Genomic DNA, 21,456 nt, shown 5'->3' with positions numbered 1-21,456 from the left:
CAGCACTCTCCGGATCTTTCTGTACTGCTCGTGCTCTCTTAATTTTAGGTCCGACCACCGCTTCCTGAGCTGATCTTTCGATCGATGTACCCTGAAATTCCGGTGCAGACTCTTGACCACTTTCGCCATGATCTTGGCCTTTCGGACATTGGGGTTAAGGTAAGGTCCATACTTCCCGTCATAGTCGGCCCTCTTCATTATATCGACCATCTCCAACATCTCCCCAAAGGACATATTTGATGCCTTATATCGTCTCCTTCTGGATCGGGACGTTTCTTCCTCCGGGCTTTCCTCCTCCTCGTTGGTGTAAATATCAGACACCTGCTCTAACTCCGCCATGTGCTCTTCCCCCACTGCGCCGAACGAGAAGGGGCGGGGAATAGATTAGAAAGAACGTCAGGGGCGGGTGGAGTTTCACGCATGCGCAGTGTCTCTAAAGCGTAACACGCGTGCGTAGTGCGTACGATCTGTGAGCGGAGGAAGGGGTAACTGAGGCGCCGATCGTGATAACGAAGGTAAGATTTAACATTGGGCCTATACTGCTTCTAGATTGAGGCCTGTATTTGCACAAGTTTAGAACACTTTAGGCTGACATTAGGGTTTGTCTTGTGTTGTATCTTGCAGTGAAAATGGATATCTTGAAAGATGAGGACTTTATGGCAATCTTCATTGATATGTTCAGGGAGCTGCCTTGTCTATGGCAGATAAACCACCCTGAATATAAGAACCAAACAAAGAGGAAGGCAGCGCTGGATAATTTGTTGGAATTTGTGAAGAAGGTGATCCCCACGGCAGACATCACCTATTTGAAGATCCTAATTGGTGGCCTGAGGAGCACTTATCTAAGGGAGCACAAGAAGGTCCAGGATTCCCAGAGATCAGGAGCTGCAGATGACATTTATGTCCCCAGGCTGTGGTACTATGACAGGCTGCATTTTCTGGCAGGTCAGACTGAACCCAGGCCAGCACTCTCCAGTCTTCCTTCCACGCTTCCTTCCCCCCAGCTGAGGCTTCTGATGCCCAGCCTGGGCCTTCCAGATAGCAACATGTGGAGGAGCCCAGCTTGAGCCAGGTATAGCATTCCTCTAAATATTTCTGGTAGTTCAATCAATTATGTTAACTAGATGTTAGATAGCATTTATTGACACACTGTGTGCCTCTTCAAAATTTGGCTTTTCTACTATTTTTCAAAAAATGTTAAAATTGTAGCACACCAAAAAACCAAAGGATTTGGAGGGGTTTTAAACTCTCCCCAAAACATCAATGATGTTCTTATTTTTTTGAAGAACATCATTGATGTTTTTCTTGATGTTTTCCAAGTCCCTATTACACTCCATGATCTCCCAATCAGGATCTGTGCACTTTCCGAGGTGAAAGGATCTGGATGCACAACATCACGATCACCTAAAAAGATAGAAACAAAAAAAACATGTATTATAAATATGGCGACATCCATCTCTTACCTGAGCCTGTGGTCGCAGACACTCACCTGTTGTGGTGACAATTTCCACCACGTCTTCCTCCTCCTGCTCTGCTGGTCTTAGGTGGATTTCCCCTTCTTCCAGAGGTGGGGGGTCTCTGGTCTCCTCGGATGAGGGGTGTCCTCCGAGTCTTTTCTCCCCTATGTAAAATAAAAATGGTATACTTAGCCCACAGATATTTAAGGGAAGAACTATAAATATGAAACATTGCTTGGAAGTGGGGTGCAATTGTCTGTTTTGGCAGAGTTCCAAGATGTAGAATTTTTAGTGTCCTCTGTCAAGCTTCAATACTTTACCTGTTTTGTACAAGCTTCACAGATGGAGACACCCCTATAGTATACACTGGAGTACCTGTGTAGGCCCCTAATAAAAAGGGTGTTCTGGTGTCCCACACTAGTGCTCCAGTGTCCAGATGTGTAAACAGCTGCTGAGTGTCCTCTCCTTACACAGAATCTGGTTTGCATTTCATTCTAGTAACAAACCCATCTACACAAGCAAATTATTTTCAGACAAGTAGGCCCTAAAAAATGTGGGCAAATGCATATGGCCAAAACAATGGTGTTTTATAGGCCGAAAGAAAAATGTTTGATACGAACGAATAATGTGCCCATGAACATGAAAGTTGACATTTTAAACTGGATAACAGTTAAGAAAAGCACATGGAGCAGCACGAACATAATAAACACAAAAAGAATAGGAACACAGCACAACTACTTACTTTTTTGCAGCACTCTCCGGATCTTTCTGTACTGCTCGTGCTCTCTTAATTTTAGGTCCGACCACCGCTTCCTGAGCTGATCTTTCGATCGATGTACCCTGAAATTCCGGTGCAGACTCTTGACCACTTTCGCCATGATCTTGGCCTTTCGGACATTGGGGTTAGGGTAAGGTCCATACTTCCCGTCATAGTCGGCCCTCTTCATTATATCGACCATCTCCAACATCTCCCCAAAGGACATATTTGATGCCTTATATCGTCTCCTTCTGGATCGGGACGTTTCTTCCTCCGGGCTTTCCTCCTCCTCGTTGGTGTAAATATCAGACACCTGCTCTAACTCTGCCATGTGCTCTTCCCCCACTGCGCCGAACGAGAAGGGGCGGGGAATAGATTAGAAAGAACGTCAGGGGCGGGTGGAGTTTCACGCATGCGCAGTGTCTCTAAAGCGTAACACGCGTGCGTAGTACGTACGATCTGTGAGCGGAGGAAGGATTAACTGAGGCGCCGATCGTGATAACGAAGGTAAGATTTAACATTGGGCCTATACTGCTTCTAGATTGAGGCCTGTATTTGCACAAGTTTAGAACACTTTAGGCTGACATTAGGGTTTGTCTTGTGTTGTATCTTGCAGTGAAAATGGATATCTTGAAAGATGAGGACTTTATGGCAATCTTCATTGATATGTTCAGGGAGCTGCCTTGTCTATGGCAGATAAACCACCCTGAATATAAGAACCAAACAAAGAGGAAGGCAGCGCTGGATAATTTGTTGGAATTTGTGAAGACGGTGATCCCCACGGCAGACATCACCTATTTGAAGATCCTAATTGGTGGCCTGAGGAGCACTTATCTAAGGGAGCACAAGAAGGTCCAGGATTCCCAGAGATCAGGAGCTGCAGATGACATTTATGTCCCCAGGCTGTGGTACTATGACAGGCTGCATTTTCTGGCAGGTCAGACTGAACCCAGGCCAGCACTCTCCAGTCTTCCTTCCACGCTTCCTTCCCCCCAGCTGAGGCTTCTGAAGCCCAGCCTGGGCCTTCCAGACAGCAACATGTGGAGGAGCCCAGCTTGAGCCAGGTATAGCATTCCTCTAAATATTTCTGGTTGTCCAATCAATTATGTTAACTAGATGTTAGTTTGGAGTACTAATTTATGATTGTGATTGATGATGCCAAAACTACAACCATGTCTCTTTTTCATACACAGGGAAGTCTCAGCCAGGAGGTGGCCGAGCCAAGCAGGCTGCCTGATATCCAGGTCCCTCCCCTACACCTTCAAAGACAAAGTGGCAGGAAGATGGGTAACCTGGAGGAGGCTGCCATATGCCTATTTTGGAAGGCTACAGAGGCCCTGAGAAGCCCACACAGTGTGGAGGAGGACTTTGCTGGCATAACTGCCTGCAAAATGCTGCAGATGGAGGAGGGCCAACGACTCCTGTGTGAGTCCTTAATTTTTGAAGCTCTCAATAAGGGGTTGAGGGGCCAAATTACATGTGCTACCCACATTTGTAACCTCACACATAGTCCTCCTCCTCCAGGTCCTACTACTCCTCCTCCTCCAGTTCCGACTACTCCTCCTCCAGGTCCTACTCCTCCTCCTGCCACATCTCCAACACCAGAGCCGGGAAGGAAGCGTGGAAAGAAGACCAGAAAGTGATGACCCTGGGTCCAGTCTGGTCTGGCAAAAGATGCAGCCTCTTGTAGTAGCACAGCCTGGGGACATGTATGTCATCTGCTGCTTTCCGGATCTCTGGGACTTCTGGACCAGATTGCACTCCCTTAGATATGGACTCCTCAGGCCACCAATTTTGCTGGAAAATAATTGATGTCTGCCCTGGGGGTCAAAGGCTTCGCCAATTTCTGCTGTTTCTCCAGCGTTGCCTCCCTCTTTGTTTGGTTCTGAGCCCTTAATAAAGGATTTTTTGTTTCAATTATACTTGCCTATGTGTGTTTTCCTTCAAAAAGGACAGTTTGTTGGTGAGGAGGCAGGTACATTTCAAAAATACAATGTGAAATTAACAAGGGACACCAACACCAAGCAACCTCCTTCAGATTAAAAAAAAAACACAACTAAAATAAAATCAACAAAAAGAAATTTTGTTAGATGTGACAAGTCAAAATATATTGAGGGAATCACGATAAATTATAAAGAGAAGTTTGTGAGAAGTCTATGTGAATATGAGCAGCAAAACTACTTTATTCTTCTCACATTATAAAGAAGAAGAGAGTGCACTGTATTAAACAATTTTTTACATTGCAGCGTGACGAAAGTGCTGTATCCATTCTGAACGCTAATTTTACCAGACCGACCTATTCCGTCTCGGAATTTCTTCTGAGCATGCGTGGCACTTTGTGCGGCGGAACTGGCCACACACGGTTGGAATTGACGCGATCGGATTTTGTTATGGGAAAATTTTATAGCCTGCTCTCAAACTTTGTGTGTCGGAAAATCTGATGGAAAATGTCCGATGGAGCCCACACGGCCAGAATGTCCGACAACACGCTCCGATCTGACATTTTCCATCGGAAAATCCGACCGTGTGTACGGGGCATTAGAGTTAGAGTGAGTGTGGGTTAGAAATCTGCCATTACCTTCTATGAACAGGAAAGAATCTAAAAAACAGAACTTAAATAATCAATTCGGTTATATTCAGCAATGATTCCAAACTTTACATACCGAATAATAAAGAATACTGAGTGTAAGTTTTAATCAGGAGAATTAAATACAAGAATTTTATAATTAATTGTAATGCATCCTACAACTATATTAGCAGCTGATTATGTGACAGCAGCTGGTTTTGCCCAAGTTAAACTTTTTTTTTAATGATAAATGCACCTTTTGCAAGGTAGGTGCTGTGCTCTCTGACATTATACTATATACGCAAGGTAATTTGGAAACATAATCATTTAAAAATAGAGTTTGAATGATGAACTTGCTATGTTGCCTAGATTAGCCAATAAACTTCCTGTTTCTAGGGAAAATATGAAAGTGCAAGAGAGTAGTGAATTGGTTTCCTGAAGCAACACACAGGGTTCTCTCAGGCCCCTTCAATCAGAAGACCAGTTCCCAACTGTTCAGAAATTTAGGAAAATAGATAAGATTATGTGCTGATGAAGTGTGTAAAGTTTGTGATAAAAAAATACTGAGTCAGCAAGTTGCTGTGGGGATTATCATCAAATATATCTGAAAAAAGTCTGATGAGCACAGTAACCAGTAGGTTTCTCCTTTTAAACTTCTAAAGCGGATTTGAACATTTAATAGAATTTTGCTCATTAGCTAGGGATAGTGGAGACATTTTTTTTGGATATTTTCAATCATCAGGACACAAATTACTGTTCCAGATCTCAAAAACTGACCAATATATATTTAAGAGTTGATTGGCTGGGTTGCTTTTTTATAGATGATCACCTGGTAGTGAATTGTTAAGTAGAGTTCTTATATATTTGTAGCACCCCCTAGTTAGGTGGGTGCTAGAGGTTAGATTTTTCTATAGAGTAAGAAAATTTAGCTGGTGGCTAGGCCTGTTTGTGACTCACAGGTAGCATTACTGTCACTTCCCTCTTCTTTCTAGAAGGTGCTAGAAAGAGAGGAGGAGAGGTGAGGTGGAGCTGCCTGGGGTATTCTGAGGAGCCTTGACTATTCCCCAACTTGGATTGGCAGGGGACAGGCCTCCTTAAATACCCAGGGTCAGCCCAGATGGGGAGGAGTTGTTGGGTGGAAGAGCTGGAATAAGAGAGAGTGTGGGAGCTGTCGGGGCCCACAGGGAGCTCCCCAGTCTGGAGGGGGGGTGACCTTGGGCCTGGGCTCAGGTGCAGCCAGGAGGAGAAGAGATCCTGGAGGTGAGGCACATGAGAGAGCAAGTACAGCCACAGAGAGCACTGCTAAGAGACTCCAGAGAGGACAACTGGTTGCAGCCAGGAGGGCTGGTGAGTAAAGCACAGTCAGGAGGACTGGAGAGGCACGCCTGAGAGAACTGGGAGATTGCAGTTTGAAATAAGTACAGAACCAGAAGAGAGGACTGTGGGAAGGACAGTGAAAAGAGGTCGCAGCAGCCAGGCTGGCTGGCAGGGCCTCACAAGGTTTACTGGGATCAGTAGCCGAGTTGAGGACAGTTAGCACTGGAACTATTTCTACACCATAGGGGTCTGAGGCAGTTCCCAGAGGTCTGGCTGAGTTAGTGTCAGGCCTAACCATATGGTGCTAGCTGGTCTGGGAATCTGCAGCAAGTGAAGTGATGGAAGAGTAACGATCTGCAGCAAGTGAAATGCTGGAGGAGTAATGGTCTGCAGCAAGTGAAGTGCTGGAGGAGTGATAGGAAAGAGGTCTTAAAGCGGAGGTTCACCCATCCCTGCAAAAATTAAAAGCCAGCAGCTACACATACTGCAGCTGCTGACTTTTAGTAATAGGACACTTACATGTCCTGGAGACCGGCGATGTCGGCACCGCAGCTGATGTTTCCATTAGCTATCGGGTGCTGCCGTTACAGGTAAGGGAACCCGGCAGTGTAGCCTTACAGGTTCACGCCAGCAACCCTACTGCGCATGTGCGAGGCTCCGCTCCTCTCTCCAACTGGCCTGGCGGCCGGGGAAGGAGGAGGGAGCCGAGCTGCTGGCATAATTCGCTGCGGCCGGACTCCTGGAAGTGGGGACAGGTATCCGCTCCCCCCGGAAGGTGCCAAATGTGGCACCAGAGGGGGGGGAGACAAATGAGCGGAAGTTCCACTTTTGGGTGGAACTTCGCTTTAAGAGAGAGTTGTGCTGGAGAGAAGACTGGAGTGTATATACAGGAGTGTATATAGTAGTCCCAAGCAAGTTACACTGAGCCCGGGTTCACACCTATGCGAATTAGATGCGGCTTACACCGCATCTAATTCGCAGGACATTTTAAAATACATTCATATGAATGCATCTGGTTCACATATGTGCGTTGCATTCGCACTGCGCATTGCACAAAAAACGTGTGCGTTTTTTGGGCATTGCGGTGCGAACTACAAGCTTATTATCTCTTATGGGAACGCATCCGATTCGCAGATGCATTGCGTTCTGAACAAGGAATTTCTACTTCTCCTCACTACACCTCCCCCTCTCCCCCCCTCCTCCCTCCCCCTCTCCCTGCTCTCTAATCCTGAGCAAAAACGCAATGAATCCTTTGAACAGGAGATTTTTATCTCACCAGTGAAACCTGAGCTTCAATTCGCACCGCACAAGTGTGAAACAGGGCTGAATCTTTCTGGGCATCCCATCATTTTACATCCCCATCCCCATCCAAGTTCAATCCCCTCAATAAAAAAAAAACAAAAAAACAAAGCTTATGGACTGTTCCATGTCTCTGAGTGCCTGAGAGATGGATGCCGGGCTGGGCAGGGTGACAGGTGAACCACAATATTCAGCAATCCCAATGGGGGGGCATGGCTACATATTTATATTTTATTAGCTCCCAATCAGTGCAGAATTCTCTACACATCACAGACAATGAGAAGGTATAAGGTTAGGTTCACAACGTTGTGGGTTTGCACAGGCGCGGAAGCCTATTCATCTGTATGGGCTTCTGTGCCTGCGTTTCCCACAGAAAAAGGTGCCTCACCATTTTCCAAACGCCACCGCTGCATTTTTCGATGCGTGGGGGTATCATTAAGAATAAATGGCAGCCCTGTGCATTTTTAAAGAGCAATGCATTTTGACTGCAGGTGGTTGCGGGTGTGAAACCGCTGTAATTCCCACACCTACAACCACCCAAAATTGTGTGAACGTAGCCTAAGGCCTGGTTCACACTATTGCAGGTGGTTACAGGTGCTGGAATCGCAGCTATTCCTGCCCCCGCAAGCACCCACAGTAAAAATGCGCTGCTGTTTAAAAACTGCCATTCTCCCCAAACCCCCCTTCTCCCCCTATTTTCAATATTACAAAATTAGTGTTAACCCCTTAATTCCTCCAATCTATTCCCTCCCTCCCTTACCACTCTGCATGGATTTAAATTCTTGAAACAGATTTATCAATCTGTTCTTAATTTTACCTATGGTTTATCTTGTTGAAATTAGCTATCACATCATTCCCGTTTTGGTCTAGTAAATCCTTTCCCTAGCAGTTAACTATACTATATGTTTTTCCAGCTCTCATATACTATTTCCACTTTATTCAGTAGGTCTCCTTTTTTCCAGCCACAGCCTCCACATCCCATCAAATTCCTTAAGGTTACCTCTCTTTATATACACTGCTCTTTCTCTGCAGAGGGTTTCATTTATTGTACTAATCCAGTCCCTTACTGTGGGGGGTAACTTTGATTGCCATCTAGATGTAATCATTTTCCTGGCTTGGAACAGACATCTCTGAATTGCCACTGTAGTGCTCTTCTTCTCCCCCTGTTCCCGCCTATACCCCAGTATACATACTATGGCCTCCCTCTCCAATGTGATTCCAAATATATCTTTCATATTATTGATCACCCTCTCCCAGTACCGGAACAACTTGGGGCATCTCCACAGCATATGTATGAGATCCCCAGTTCCCCGACATCCGGGGCATCTATCATCAGATCTACAACCAAACCTAAAGAGCCGCTTGGGTGTATAGTAGGCTCTATTTAACATCATCAGATGTGATATCTGAGGGGGGAGATCGACACCAACGGCCCCACCTCTAAAATTCTCTTCCACTGCTCTTGTGTTATTACCCCTATGTCCTCTTCCCATCTTGCTCTTACAGAGCGGAGTTTCCCTTTATTGTTGACTTCTTCACTTATTTGTCCATATATTTCAGAAATTAGACCCTTAGTAGGGCCCTCCTGCAATATGCTTTGAAAAAGGGGTGTTTCTTTCTATTCTAGAGGGTGCTTCCTAAATTGGGCTTCAAGGGCATGTCTCAGCTGTAGATAAATGTAAAACTTACTCTGCGACAAATTAAATTCTCGTTTCAACTCCGAAAAGTTTTTAAGAGTTTTACCCATATAAAGTTGTCTTAGCCTTTTGATGCCTTGTTTTTCCCACTCTCTAGCCTTTCCTATCTTAAGAATTTCCTGCAAATTACTGTTGTTCCAAATGGGGGTATATATAGAGAACCCGTTGTATCTCATTTAACTGTTTTCCAAATTTTAATTAACATTTTAATTGTTGGATACTTATATTGAAAAGATTCTGCCTCTAACGCTTCAATTATAGTATTATGTAGAGCCCCTGTTAATAATATTTTTCCATTGGGGGTACCTCCGTACGGGACACCGCACCCCAGCAACTGCTGCAATTGAGATGAAAAATAATAGCGCCCTGGGTGGGGTAATGCAAAACCACCATCCCCCACCGGGAGCTGAAGTGTACCAAGTCTGATCCTAGCCTGACCCCCTTTCCATATAAGTTCCCCAAAAAGACTCTCGATTTTATTGAACCATTTCTTGCATATCCACACTGGAGAGTTGTGCAAAATATACAATTGTGGCATCCAGATCATTTTTATTAGGCTACACCTTCCAGCCACTGATAAAGGAAGCCGCTTCCAGATACTAATTTTTTGTTTAAATTTGGACAGAAGTGGGACAAGATTAGGGTCTTTTGTCATAGCGATCCCCAAGTATTTCAAAGTATCCACTACTGCCAACTGTGGCAATCCAGGAATTACTGAGTCACTGATGGGGTCTATTGGTAGAAGCTCTGATTTCTCCCAATTTATCTCCAACCCTGTAAAGCTACCAAATTCTTCCACTATACTCATTGCTCTAGACAAAGACTGGCTCATATCTCCCAGGAAGAGCAGGATATCATCCGCATAAAGCGCGATTCTTTCTTCTCCCGTCTTTCTCTGAAAGTCTGTTATCTCTGAGCTCGTTCTTATAGAGATAGCCAAGGGCTCCATTGCCAATGCAAAAAGCAAGGAGCAATGGACACCCCTGTCTTGTCCCCCTTTCTAGTTCAAACCTGTCCAAAAGTTCATTATTAATTTTGAATCTTGCACTTGGCCTGTCATAGAGCATTTTGATCCAGCCAATAAAAGAGGGACCAAAACCAAATTTCCCCAACACCCGCCAGATATATCCCCATTCCACACTATCAATCGCTTTAGTCACATCCAGTGACAGTACAGCTCTTGAACCCACATTCACCATTGGGGATTGTAAATTTAAAAAAGGCCTTCTTATATTCGTGCTTGTAGATCTATTAGCTATAAATCCCGCCTGGTCTGAATGAATCAGTTTAGGGATAATTCTATTTAACCTTGCCGCCAGAACTTTGGCCAAGATTTTGGCGACAGAGCATAGGAGAGAGATTGGCCTATATGCAGCTACATCTAGGGGATCCTTTCCTTCTTTCTGCAGCACTATAATAGTTGCCTCTAGCATTGAGGTGGGAAACTGTCCCTCCCTGGCCGCCCCCTCCAATGTTTTTAGCAACTCTGGGATTAATATGTCCCCATAGTATTTATACACCTCAGTTGGGAGCCCATCTGGGCCAGGGGATTTTTGGTTTGCCATACTACCTACTGCCTGTTGGAGTTCTACAAGGGTTATTGGGGTTTCTAGATCATCCCTTTCTTCCTGCAAGATAGCCGGAATCTGCCATTCCTTCTTAATAGCACCCCACGCTTCTCAAACTGCAGCGCATATGTGGGTGTGGGAACTACAGGGAAAGCACCATGCCATTTTTCTGGCCACTATGTTTCCTAAATGGTGCATGAACCTTTTTTGTTTGAGAGAAACGCAGGCACGGTAACCCAATAAATATTATATTATAAATTATACTATATAATATAATGGACTGCTGAACCAGGTCATAATATTGTTACTAAAATGTCTTTAGTTAGGTATTAAGGTTGCAAATATTGCAACTTCCTTTTTTTTCTTTTAGAAAAAGAATGTAAAGTATGCAAGGTGCACATAAAAACTAATCATTCCTTTCTGCCCTTCTTTATGGAATAAGTCAGAATAGGTACATAGTAATGGCAATATCTGCCGTATAATAACATATCCAGTACATTAAGATTTGGGGACAAAATAGTTTAATAAATACTGGGTTGGACACCTTGCTCAGTGAGAAATTACCCAACCAAACTGAGCAATATACATTATTTACAAAAATATATCATCACCCAAATAACATTATTTGTATCCTTTTTTTTTTTTTTTTTTTTTAAACCTGCTTACCTGATAGATACGGTATATACAGAATGAAACAGGAAACCTTTGTTGGGGAACTCCTCTGAATGGGGAAGTTTCATTTTATCAAGCAACTGTCCATGAACTTCCTCTCCATGCTATAGCTACAGTATTTACAGGTTAATCTGTGGAAGGGGGTTGTTCTCGTTTATCTGTATTTGGTATACAGTAAGTTATTAACAGTTTAGCAAGCACATCTGCTTTTGAAGGTTAACTGAATTTAAAATCTCTTATCCGCTTCATGAAAAAGTCAGTTGGATTAAAGACCTCAGAAGCGGTCATAAGAACTGCCTGACATATGCAGCATGGAGCACCATTTCCATCTTGTCTTGCCTAGTTTTATGGCCAGACCAGAAGGCTTCAAGCTGGAGAGATAGCTGAAGCATCTTTTTTTCTGCATCGGAGGTCTGGTAATCAACTTATACCTTTAATCAGAAGGATGGTAGGTGGGATAGGGGTTTTTATGTATAGTTTCAGTTAACCTTTTTAACCTTTATACTAACCACTGAAAAGTAAACTCTGTGTATAAACTTACAGTAAATACTACTGTAGTTTACTGAAGTTACACTACACCAGAATAGTATGACTATAAAGATATAAAACACAGTAAAGAAATCTTGTTCAAAACAATATTAAACAAATATTTGTTGATTTCTCCAATTCTTAAAGCGGAGTTCCACCCAAAAGTGGAACTTCCACTCATTTGTCTCCTCTCCCCCTCCGGTGCCACAATTGGCACCTTTCGGGGGGGGGGGCGGACAGGATACCTATCTTTGACAGGTACCCTGTTCCCACTTCCGGGAGTCCGGGCCGCGGCCTGTGACATCACCGCGGGGCTCCCTCCTCCTCTCCCTGTCGCCAGGCCAGTAGGAAAGAGGAGTGGGGCCTCTCGCATGCGCAGTAGGGTTCCCAGTGTGAAGTCCTAAGGCTACTCTGCCGGGTACCCTTACCCGCAATGACGGCGGCAGCACCCGATAGCTGATAGAAACATCAGCTGCAGTGCCGACATCGCTGGACTCCAGGTCAGGTAAGTGTCCTATTGTTAAAAGCCAGCAGCTGCAGTATGTGTAGCTGCTGGCTTTTAATTTTTTTTTTTTTGGTGGAACACCGCTTTAAATTCTGGATTTTAGGGAAAGAAATCCAGGGACTTAGGGCTATAATAACAGAAGTGTGATTTCCCCCATCTTCAACAGAGTCTTATAGCTAACCTATAAATCGCTATTTAAAGCGCACCTTCACTTAAAAGTGAAAGTACCGCTAATCTGCTTCACCTCCCCCTCCTCTAACATTTTTAAAAAAAAAAAATGGGGGGGAGGGGTTGGGGAGAGTGGGTACCTTTCTTTGTTGAGTTACTGCTCCCACTTCCACACTTCTTGCCTAGGCGAGAATTATGGAAGATTGGCCCACCCGCAACCTCCTGGAACACATCACATGACAGCGCAGCATAATCTTGTGCATGCACAGTGGGGAGCTGGCAGAGAAACAGCAGGAAGCCACAGCTGGCTCCTACAGCCAGGATGGCGGTGCACGGGGTCCGAAAACCAGCAAAGAATCATCCCAGGTGTAGACAGCACTAAACTTCTGGACTGTTTCCCAAAAGTTTTTAACAACTATAATTCCTTTTTAAAGCAGACCTTCAGTCATTTTTTCATCTTTCCATCTATTAAATCTTCTGCTGTTGTTAACTTTGGATAGTAAATCATTTTTTTCTGCCAGTAAATACCTTATATAGCCCATTTCTTGTTTCTTGTCTGGTAAAAAGCCCCGGCTTATGAAATCATGCACAGCTCTTCTCACTCTCGTGAGAGTTTGCCAGGAAAGGGAGGGGATGAGTCATAAGAGTGAACAGGCAGCAGCTTCAGCTGCCCACAGTTAAAATGGTTGCAGCCAGACTTAGTGGATGGAGATTTCTGCAGCATATTTGGCAAATACAGAAGCACAGTATATATAAAATAATATGCAAAGTGGTTGGAGGGAAGCTTCAGCGTGGCAAAGAAGTTTTTATTACAAATTATGTGAGCAGACTGCAGTTCCTCTTTAAGTGATCTGGTTGGAACATATTTAAACTAATCATAGATATCAAATAATTAGTAGAAACAAAAATTGTGACATATTTTTGAAACATTTGGCAAGGCTTTGGGACACAAAGTTCTTCCAGATGTTTGAAACCATACACATCAGATAAAAATAAAAAAAATTTCAACCGTTAACAAGGCTTCAGAGCTGCCCTAAACCTCCTCCTCTGGGGTCCCCTTTCCTTTCTTCTCTATATGTTTTAGTTTTAAGGATACCCATTGTTCTGAGGAGGACCATTGACATTCCACATTCTATCTAAAGGATTGGCTGCACCACCTACCTATAGACAACACCCCCAAGCGCAGGCGATTGTGTTGGGTTGAAGTGTTTACCCACTTCAATATTGAGCACTTTCATCCCATCCCTGCCCAGGACAATTTTCAACTTTCAGTGCTGTCACACTTTTAGTGACAATTGGGTGGTCACTCAACACTGTATCCAAATTACATTTTTAGCTTTTTTTTTGACAAATAGAGCTTTATTTTGCTGATATTTAATAACCACTGGGTTTTTTATGTTTTGCTAAACAAACAAAAAAAGGCAGACAATTTAAAAAAATGATGGGCACTGATGAGACTGCACTGATGGGCACTGATGGGGCTACACTGATGGCCAATGTTCAGGCTGCACAGATGTGCGCTGATGGACATTGATAAGCTGCACTGATGGGCACTGATGAGGAGGCACTGATAGGCAGCACTGAAGAGTATTAATAATTAATACCTACTGTAATTAATACCCCAGTGGGCTGTAGGTCCAGTGGGTAGTAAGTCCCAACTTTGCTCTCTTCAGGGGCTGTGGCTGAAGAAACGTCTGGGAGAGTTGGATGTCTGGTCCCCCCCACTAGGTGATCTTTGGTTTCATCTGCCAGCCCCTACATGACAATAGGACACAGTTGTGATGTAGTGAAATCAGAGTGATCAGCAAGGGACAAGACATCTGACACTCCCAGAAGTCCATTGGATGCTGAAGATCCTTCAGCTGCTGTAACTCCTGAAGAGAGTGCTTGATGCCCATCTGAAAAAAAGTATTAAAGTTCTTTTGTTGTGAAGTGGTCCTTTACATTGGTCATCAGTGAGGTAACCTCTTACATTTGTAATCAGTGTGGTGACCCTTTACATCAGTGGTCAGTGTGGAAGTCTTTTACATTGGTTGTCACTGAGGTGGCCCTTTACATGGTGGTCAGTGGAAAAAGGCCCCCTTTCACTGGTGGTCTTTGGTGAGTCAGTGGGAGACGGGCCCCATTACACTGGTAACCAGTGGGATGAATGTTTCACACATTGTGGGCAGTGAGGACAATGGCTGCCTTACAAAACTGATACCCCTAATTAAAATATAGTAGAACCAATTGCCTTCAGAAGTCACCTAATTAGTAAGATTAGTAAACAGAGTCCACCTGTGTGTAATTTAATCTCAGTATAACTACAGCTGTTCTGTGAAGCCTTCAGAGGTTTGTTAGAGAACTTTTGTGAACAAACCGCATCATGAAGGCCAAGGAACACACCAGACAGGTCAGGGGTAAAGTTGTGGAAAAGTTTAAAGCAGGGTTGGGTTATAAAAAAATATCCCAAGCTTTGAACATCTCACGGAGCACTGTTCAATCCATCATCCAAAAATGGAAAGAGTATGGCACAACTGCAAACCTACCAAGACATGGCCAAGCAAGGAGAGCATTAATCAGAGAAGCAGCCAAGCGGCCCATGGTAACTCTGGAGGTGCTGCAGAGATCCACAGCTCAGGTGGGAGAATCTGTCCACAGGACAACTATTAGGCGTGCGCTCTACAATTCTGGCCTTTATGGAAGAGTGGCAAGAAAAAAGCTATTGTTGAAAGAAAGCCATAAGAAGTCCTGTTTGCAGTTTGTGAGAAGCCATGTGGGAGACACAGCAGACTAGTGGAAGAAGGTGCTCTGATCAGATGAGACCAAAATGGAACTTTTTGGCCTAATAGCAAAATGCTATACAGATAGTCCCCAAGTTAGGAACAGGTTAGGGACTGCCTGTTTGTTCTTAAGTCGGATTTGTTTGCAAGTCGGAAGTGCATGCGCAGAACGGCAGAGACGTCGTTTTCCGATGTTTTCCACTGTTTTCCAACGTTGTTTTCCGATGTGCCCGCCGACGCCGCCTCCCGTACGTAAGTAGGAGTCGTTCGCAAGTCTGGGGTTCGTAACTCGGGGACCTCCTGTATGTGGTGGAAAACTAACACTGCAGACCTAAATCCAATTGAGATTGTGTGGCAAGATTTGAAAATTGTTGTTCACAGAGGCTCTCTATCCAATATGACAGAGCTTGAGCTATTTTGCAAAGAATGGCCAAAAATGTCACTCTCTAGATGTGCAAAGCTGGTAGAGACATACCCAAAAATGTAAAAATATATGAACTCCCACGCTTATGGAACAAATCAAACAAGGAGAACTGCAGCCTCTACCAATAAATCCACTGGGGTGGAAATAGAAGGAAATGGAAAACAAGGGGGGTAGGCGTGGCGCTGTTTTGATGTAGGGGTGTTTTAAATCCCTTACTAATTAAGTGAATTCCTGGTATAATATCTGTGCAAATAATGCAAAATAAATGTGCAAATGATGTGAGTGATTATTACCACTATCTGATATGCCGTCACTAGAATACAGATTGGTACCAATCCAATCCATATTTATGGTATATTCCTCCTGTGCAGAAACTACAATGCTAAAACCAATTATCTGCTGTGATAATATTCATATATAACATCAAGCATAAAACATATATGATTTCCTCTGATAAGAAAGTGCTAGTGCAAACCAATTATCTGCTGTGATAATAATCATATATAACATCAAGCATAAAACATATAAGATGTCCTCTGATAAGAAAGTGTTGGTGCACTAAAAAGTCCAAATATAATAAAAAAAAATAAAGTGACAGGTGCTCTTCACAAACGCTATTTGGTGCTTCTTAAAAGGTGCTCCATAAGAAATGCACTCACCGGAATCCTTCACCCCCCCAAAGAGGTATTGCACCTTCACAGTATTTGCCACTGTGCAGCACACGGGTAAAAACCTTTTGGTCCTATTTCAGCTGTTTGCTTCCATCCATGTTGGAAGAACCATCAGACCCTTATTCATTAGAATTAGGGAACATATAAATAATATAAAAACAGGTTGTTTGAAACATGGGGTGTCCAGACATTTTAAGGAATATCATAACGAAGGCCTTGTGGTTTTGTGTTTTATGCCATAGACAAGATCAAGGGACATTGGAGCGGAGAAAACAAAAAGATAAAAATATCACAGAACGAGACCAAGTGGATCTTTATTTTGAATACCCTTCAGCCTAAATATAGATATTGACTTGAATTGGTTTCTTACCAATTTCTAGGCCCCCTCCTCATCTTCAAGCCCCCCCTACACTTAGCCCCTCTCGAGAGATTATAGTAGTATAATATTTAAAAAAAAAAAGATTTTTAATTTTTAATTGCAACTAACATGTGGGACAATATCTTTTACAAATTTTATATCTGTATTTCCTATCTGAATTTTCTATTTTTATTTTTCATTGAGGTCATCTGCATACATGTAGGATTATATATAGATACATTTTTATCTTGCCGATTTTAATCTTGATGTTCAATTCATTTTTATGTTTATACACATAGATATGCGGTGTTCCCATAAATAATGAGGATTGGTAAGACCAGTCCTTTTAAATGTAATATCTCGACATGTTGCGAAGTAGTATTAGTTTCACATTGGCCGTTTGATTCATACTACTATCAGTGCCGCCATGTCGAAGTCTGGACTAATCAAAAATGGCCGTGGGCACATGGCCACCTAACAGGATACACCTCATACTATATAAATCGGATGGTGTAGCAAGATGGCACAGCTCCAGATGACGTCCCAGTGACGAAACGCCTAGGACAGGGCTAACAGCGTCATTGCATCACTTCCGGTTTCGAGCTGTGGAACGCAAACCGTCCCGGGTTCCTGTTTTTTATCCAAAGCTCTGTATTAACAGACTAAATGTGAGTACGTCTTTGTCTGTATTAATAAACAGTTAAGTTTTTTTGGTAATACACTATTGAGATGTTTCCTTTCTGCATGTGGGAGCAATAAGGGGCCAGCTGCAAGGGGACTATTTTAGGCCTCACACCGCAAACACGGAAGCAGTTGAAATAGGACCAAAAGGTTTTTTCCTGTGTGCTACACAGTGGCAAATACTGTGAAGGCGTAATACCTCTTTGGGGGGTGAAGGATTCCGGTGAGTGCATTTCTTATGGGACACCTTTTAAGAAGCACCAAATAGCGTTTGTGAAGAGCACCTATCACTTTATTTTTATGATATTTGGACTTTTTAGTGCACCACCACTTTCTTATCAGAGGACATCATATATGTTTTATGCTTGTTGTTATATATGATTATTATCACAGCAGATAATTGGTTTTAGAATTGTAGTTTCTGCACAGGAGGACTATGCCATAATTACGGATTGGATTGGTACCAATCTATATTCTAGTGACAGCATATCAGATAGTGGTAACACTCACTCAGATCATTTGCACATTTATTTTGCATTATTTGCACAGTTATTATACCAGGAATTAACTTAATTAGTAAGGGATTTAAAACACCCCTACATCAGAACAGCACCACGCCTACCCCCTTGTTTTCCATCCCCCAAAAGACTTGCAGCTGTAATTGCAGAGAAAGGTGGTTCTACAAAGTATTGACTCAGGGGGGCTGAATACAAACACATGCCACACTTTTCACATATTTATTTGTAAAAAAAATTGAAAACCATTTATCATTTTCCTTCCACTTCACAATTATGTGCCACTTTGTGTTGGTCTATCACATAAAATCCCAGTAAAATACATTTACATGTTTGGTTGTAACATGACAAATGTGGAAAATTTTAAGGGGTATGAATACTTTTTCAAGGCACTGTTCATATACATCACGACTTTCAAGTGGTACACCAGGATGATGCAGCTATAAGCATTATCCCGGTATTGTTTTTTTCAGGAGGCGATTAACTTTTTTGTCAAAGCCTCTGGATTGCTTTTACAGGCGGTGGAAGAGGTGTCCCCCTGCCCCCTTCCTGCTGCCCGCCGGTTCCTCTCCAAGATCAGATGCTTTTAGGGGAGAGGAGACATCTGGCATCTAACAGACCCCAGATCTCTCAATAAAGAGTACCTGTCCCGACCTATTACTGTGATGTTTACATTCCTTGTGACAGCAATAAAAGTTATCAAAAAATAAAAAATAAACAGAGTAAAAATGTAAAAAAATAATAAATAAATAAAGCCTCCCCATCCCCCTGTGCTCATGTGCGAAGGTGAACGCAAGCATTGGTCCCGCACACATATGTAAAGGTTGATCGCACCACACACGTGAGTTATCACCGCGAATGTCAGAGCAATAATTTTAGCACCAGAACCCATCTGTAACTCTAGACTGGTAACCTATCTAGGCTTATAAAGCGTTGCCTATGGAGATTTCTAAATATCATAGTTTGGCGCCATTCCACAACAAGCGTGCGCAATTTTAAAGCCAAATACAGTAAACCAAATGTTTGGTATCTATTTACTTGGCGTAACACCATATTTTACCAAACAATTGGGTATTATATTGTGTTTGAGTGCATTAAAATGAATGAAATTGTATTTTTCTCAAAGATTACCTTTGAAAAACTGCTGCACAAATAACATGTGGCATAAAAAAATTGCAAAACCCACCAGCGTATTCTCTAGGGCCTCTGTTAAAAAAGAATCAAATAAATGGGCTGCCATGCCCAAGCAAACGTGGCCTGCACACGTTGCACAGGTGTGAACCAGAGAGCAAGACCCCTTTCACATAGGCGTCCCCCATTCAGTCAGGTATTTTATAAGAAATAAGGGGTACCATTTTTATCAGTTTTTCATCTGTTTACATCCATTTTTCACCCGCTTCCATTTTGGAAGAGCAATGCAGACTTGTTCTAGTTAAAAAAACAGAGTTGAACAGAAGCGGATGAAAAACTGATGTAATCAGATGACGTCTGTTTACATCTGTTTGCCCACCTGGTTTAAGATGAAAAAATGGACAGCAATGCATTCCTATGCAGGGCCAGTGCTACCACTAGGCAAACTAGGCAGCCGCCTAGGGCGCCCTGCTGCCTAGGACGCCCAGGCCACTGTTGTTATTACTCTCTTCTCTCTGCAGCAAGCAACTAAGTCTCAGCATCAGCAGGCAGCCGCCCCTCCGTTCACACATAGTGTCAGAGGTTCAGCGGCGGTGGAGGAGGACTGCGTCTGTGTCCTGACTCCTGAATGAATGGAAGTAAGCAAACATTCATTGATGGGCACTGGTAGGCTGCATTTGATGGACGCTGGTGAGGCTGCATGGATTGATGGGCGCTGGTAGGCTGCATTTGATGGGCACTGGTGAGGCTGCATTGATGGGCGCTGGTGAGGCTGCATTTGATGGGCTCTGGTGAGGCTGCATAGATGGGCGCTGGTGAGGCTGCATTTGATGGACGCTGATGAGACTGCATTTGATGGGCGCTGGTGAGGCTGCATTTGATGGGCGCTGGTGAGGCTGCATTTGATGGGCGCTGGTGAGGCTGCATTTGATGGACGATGGTGAGGCTGCATTTGATGGGCGCTGGTGAGGCTGTATTTGATGGGCGCTGGTGAGGCTGCATTTGATGGACGATGGTGAGGCTGCATTTGATGGGCGCTGGTGAGCCCTCTTCCTCAATGGCAAAGGCAGGATATACAGGGAAAGCAAAGGAACATCCACAGCATAATTCTGTTTTGTTTATTGGTAAAAACAAAGTATAAAAAGTGGCCGAATGGCCTCTTACATTTAAAAGTGCCTACCCAGCACTGGAGCTGCTGGCTTGTCAGGAAAGTGCTGTATTAGCCTCCGTTCCACCTCGGACGCTGGTGAGGCTGCATTTGATGGGCACTGGTCAGACTCCATTGATGGGCATTGGTGAGGCTGCATTTGATGGACGCTGGTGAGGCTGCATGGATGGGCGCTGGTGAGGCTGCATTTGATGGACGCTGATGAGGCTGCATTTGATGGGCGCTGGTGAGGCTGCATTTGATGGGAGCTGGTGAGGCTGCATTTGATGGATGCTGGTGAGGCTGCATTTGATGGACGCTGGTGAGGCTGCATTTGATGGGCGCTGGTGAGGCTGCATTTGATGGACACTGGTGAGGATGCATGAATGGGCGTTGGTGAGGCTGCATTTGATGGACGCTGGTGAGGCTGCAATTGATGGACGCTGGTGAGGCTGCATTTGATGGGCACTGGTGAGGCTGCATTTGATGGACGCTGGTGAGGCTGAATTTGATGGACGCTGGTGAGGCTGCATTTGATGGGCGCTGGTGAGGCTGCATTTGATGGGCGCTGGTGAGGCTGCATTTGATGGGCGCTGGTGAGGCTGCATTTGATGGGCGCTGGTGAGGCTGCATTTGATGGACGCTGGTGAGGCTGCATTTGATGGATGCTGGTGAGGCTGCATTTGATGGACGCTGGTGAGGCTGCATTTGATGGGCGCTGGTGAGGCTGCATTTGATGGACACTGGTGAGGCTGCATGAATGGGCGTTGGTGAGGCTGCATTTGATGGACGCTGGTGAGGCTGCATTTGATGGACGCTGGTGAGGCTGCATTTGATGGACGCTGGTGAGGCTGCATTTGATGGACGCTGGTGAGGCTGCATTTGATGGACGCTGGTGAGGCTGCATTTGATGGGCGCTGGTGAGGCTGCATTTGATGGATGCTGGTGAGGCTGCATTTGATGGACGCTGGTGAGGCTGCATTTGATGGACGCTGGTGAGGCTGCATTTGATGGGCGCTGGTGAGGCTGCATTTGATGGACACTGGTGAGGCTGCATGAATGGGAGTTGGTGAGGCTGCATTTGATGGACGCTGGTGAGGCTGCATTTGATGGGCGCTGGTGAGGCTGCATTTGATGGGCGCTGGTGAGGCTGCATTTGATGGGCGCTGGTGAGGCTGCATTTGATGGGCGCTGGTGAGGCTGCATTTGATGGGCGCTGGTGAGGCTGCATTT

The sequence above is a fragment of the Aquarana catesbeiana genome, linkage group LG07 (assembly GCF_042186555.1).
Source record: "Aquarana catesbeiana isolate 2022-GZ linkage group LG07, ASM4218655v1, whole genome shotgun sequence".
In the NCBI taxonomy this organism is placed as follows: Eukaryota; Metazoa; Chordata; class Amphibia; order Anura; family Ranidae; genus Aquarana; species Aquarana catesbeiana.
The sequence above is the reverse complement of the archived record's forward strand: the minus strand, read 5'-3'. Positions refer to the sequence as shown.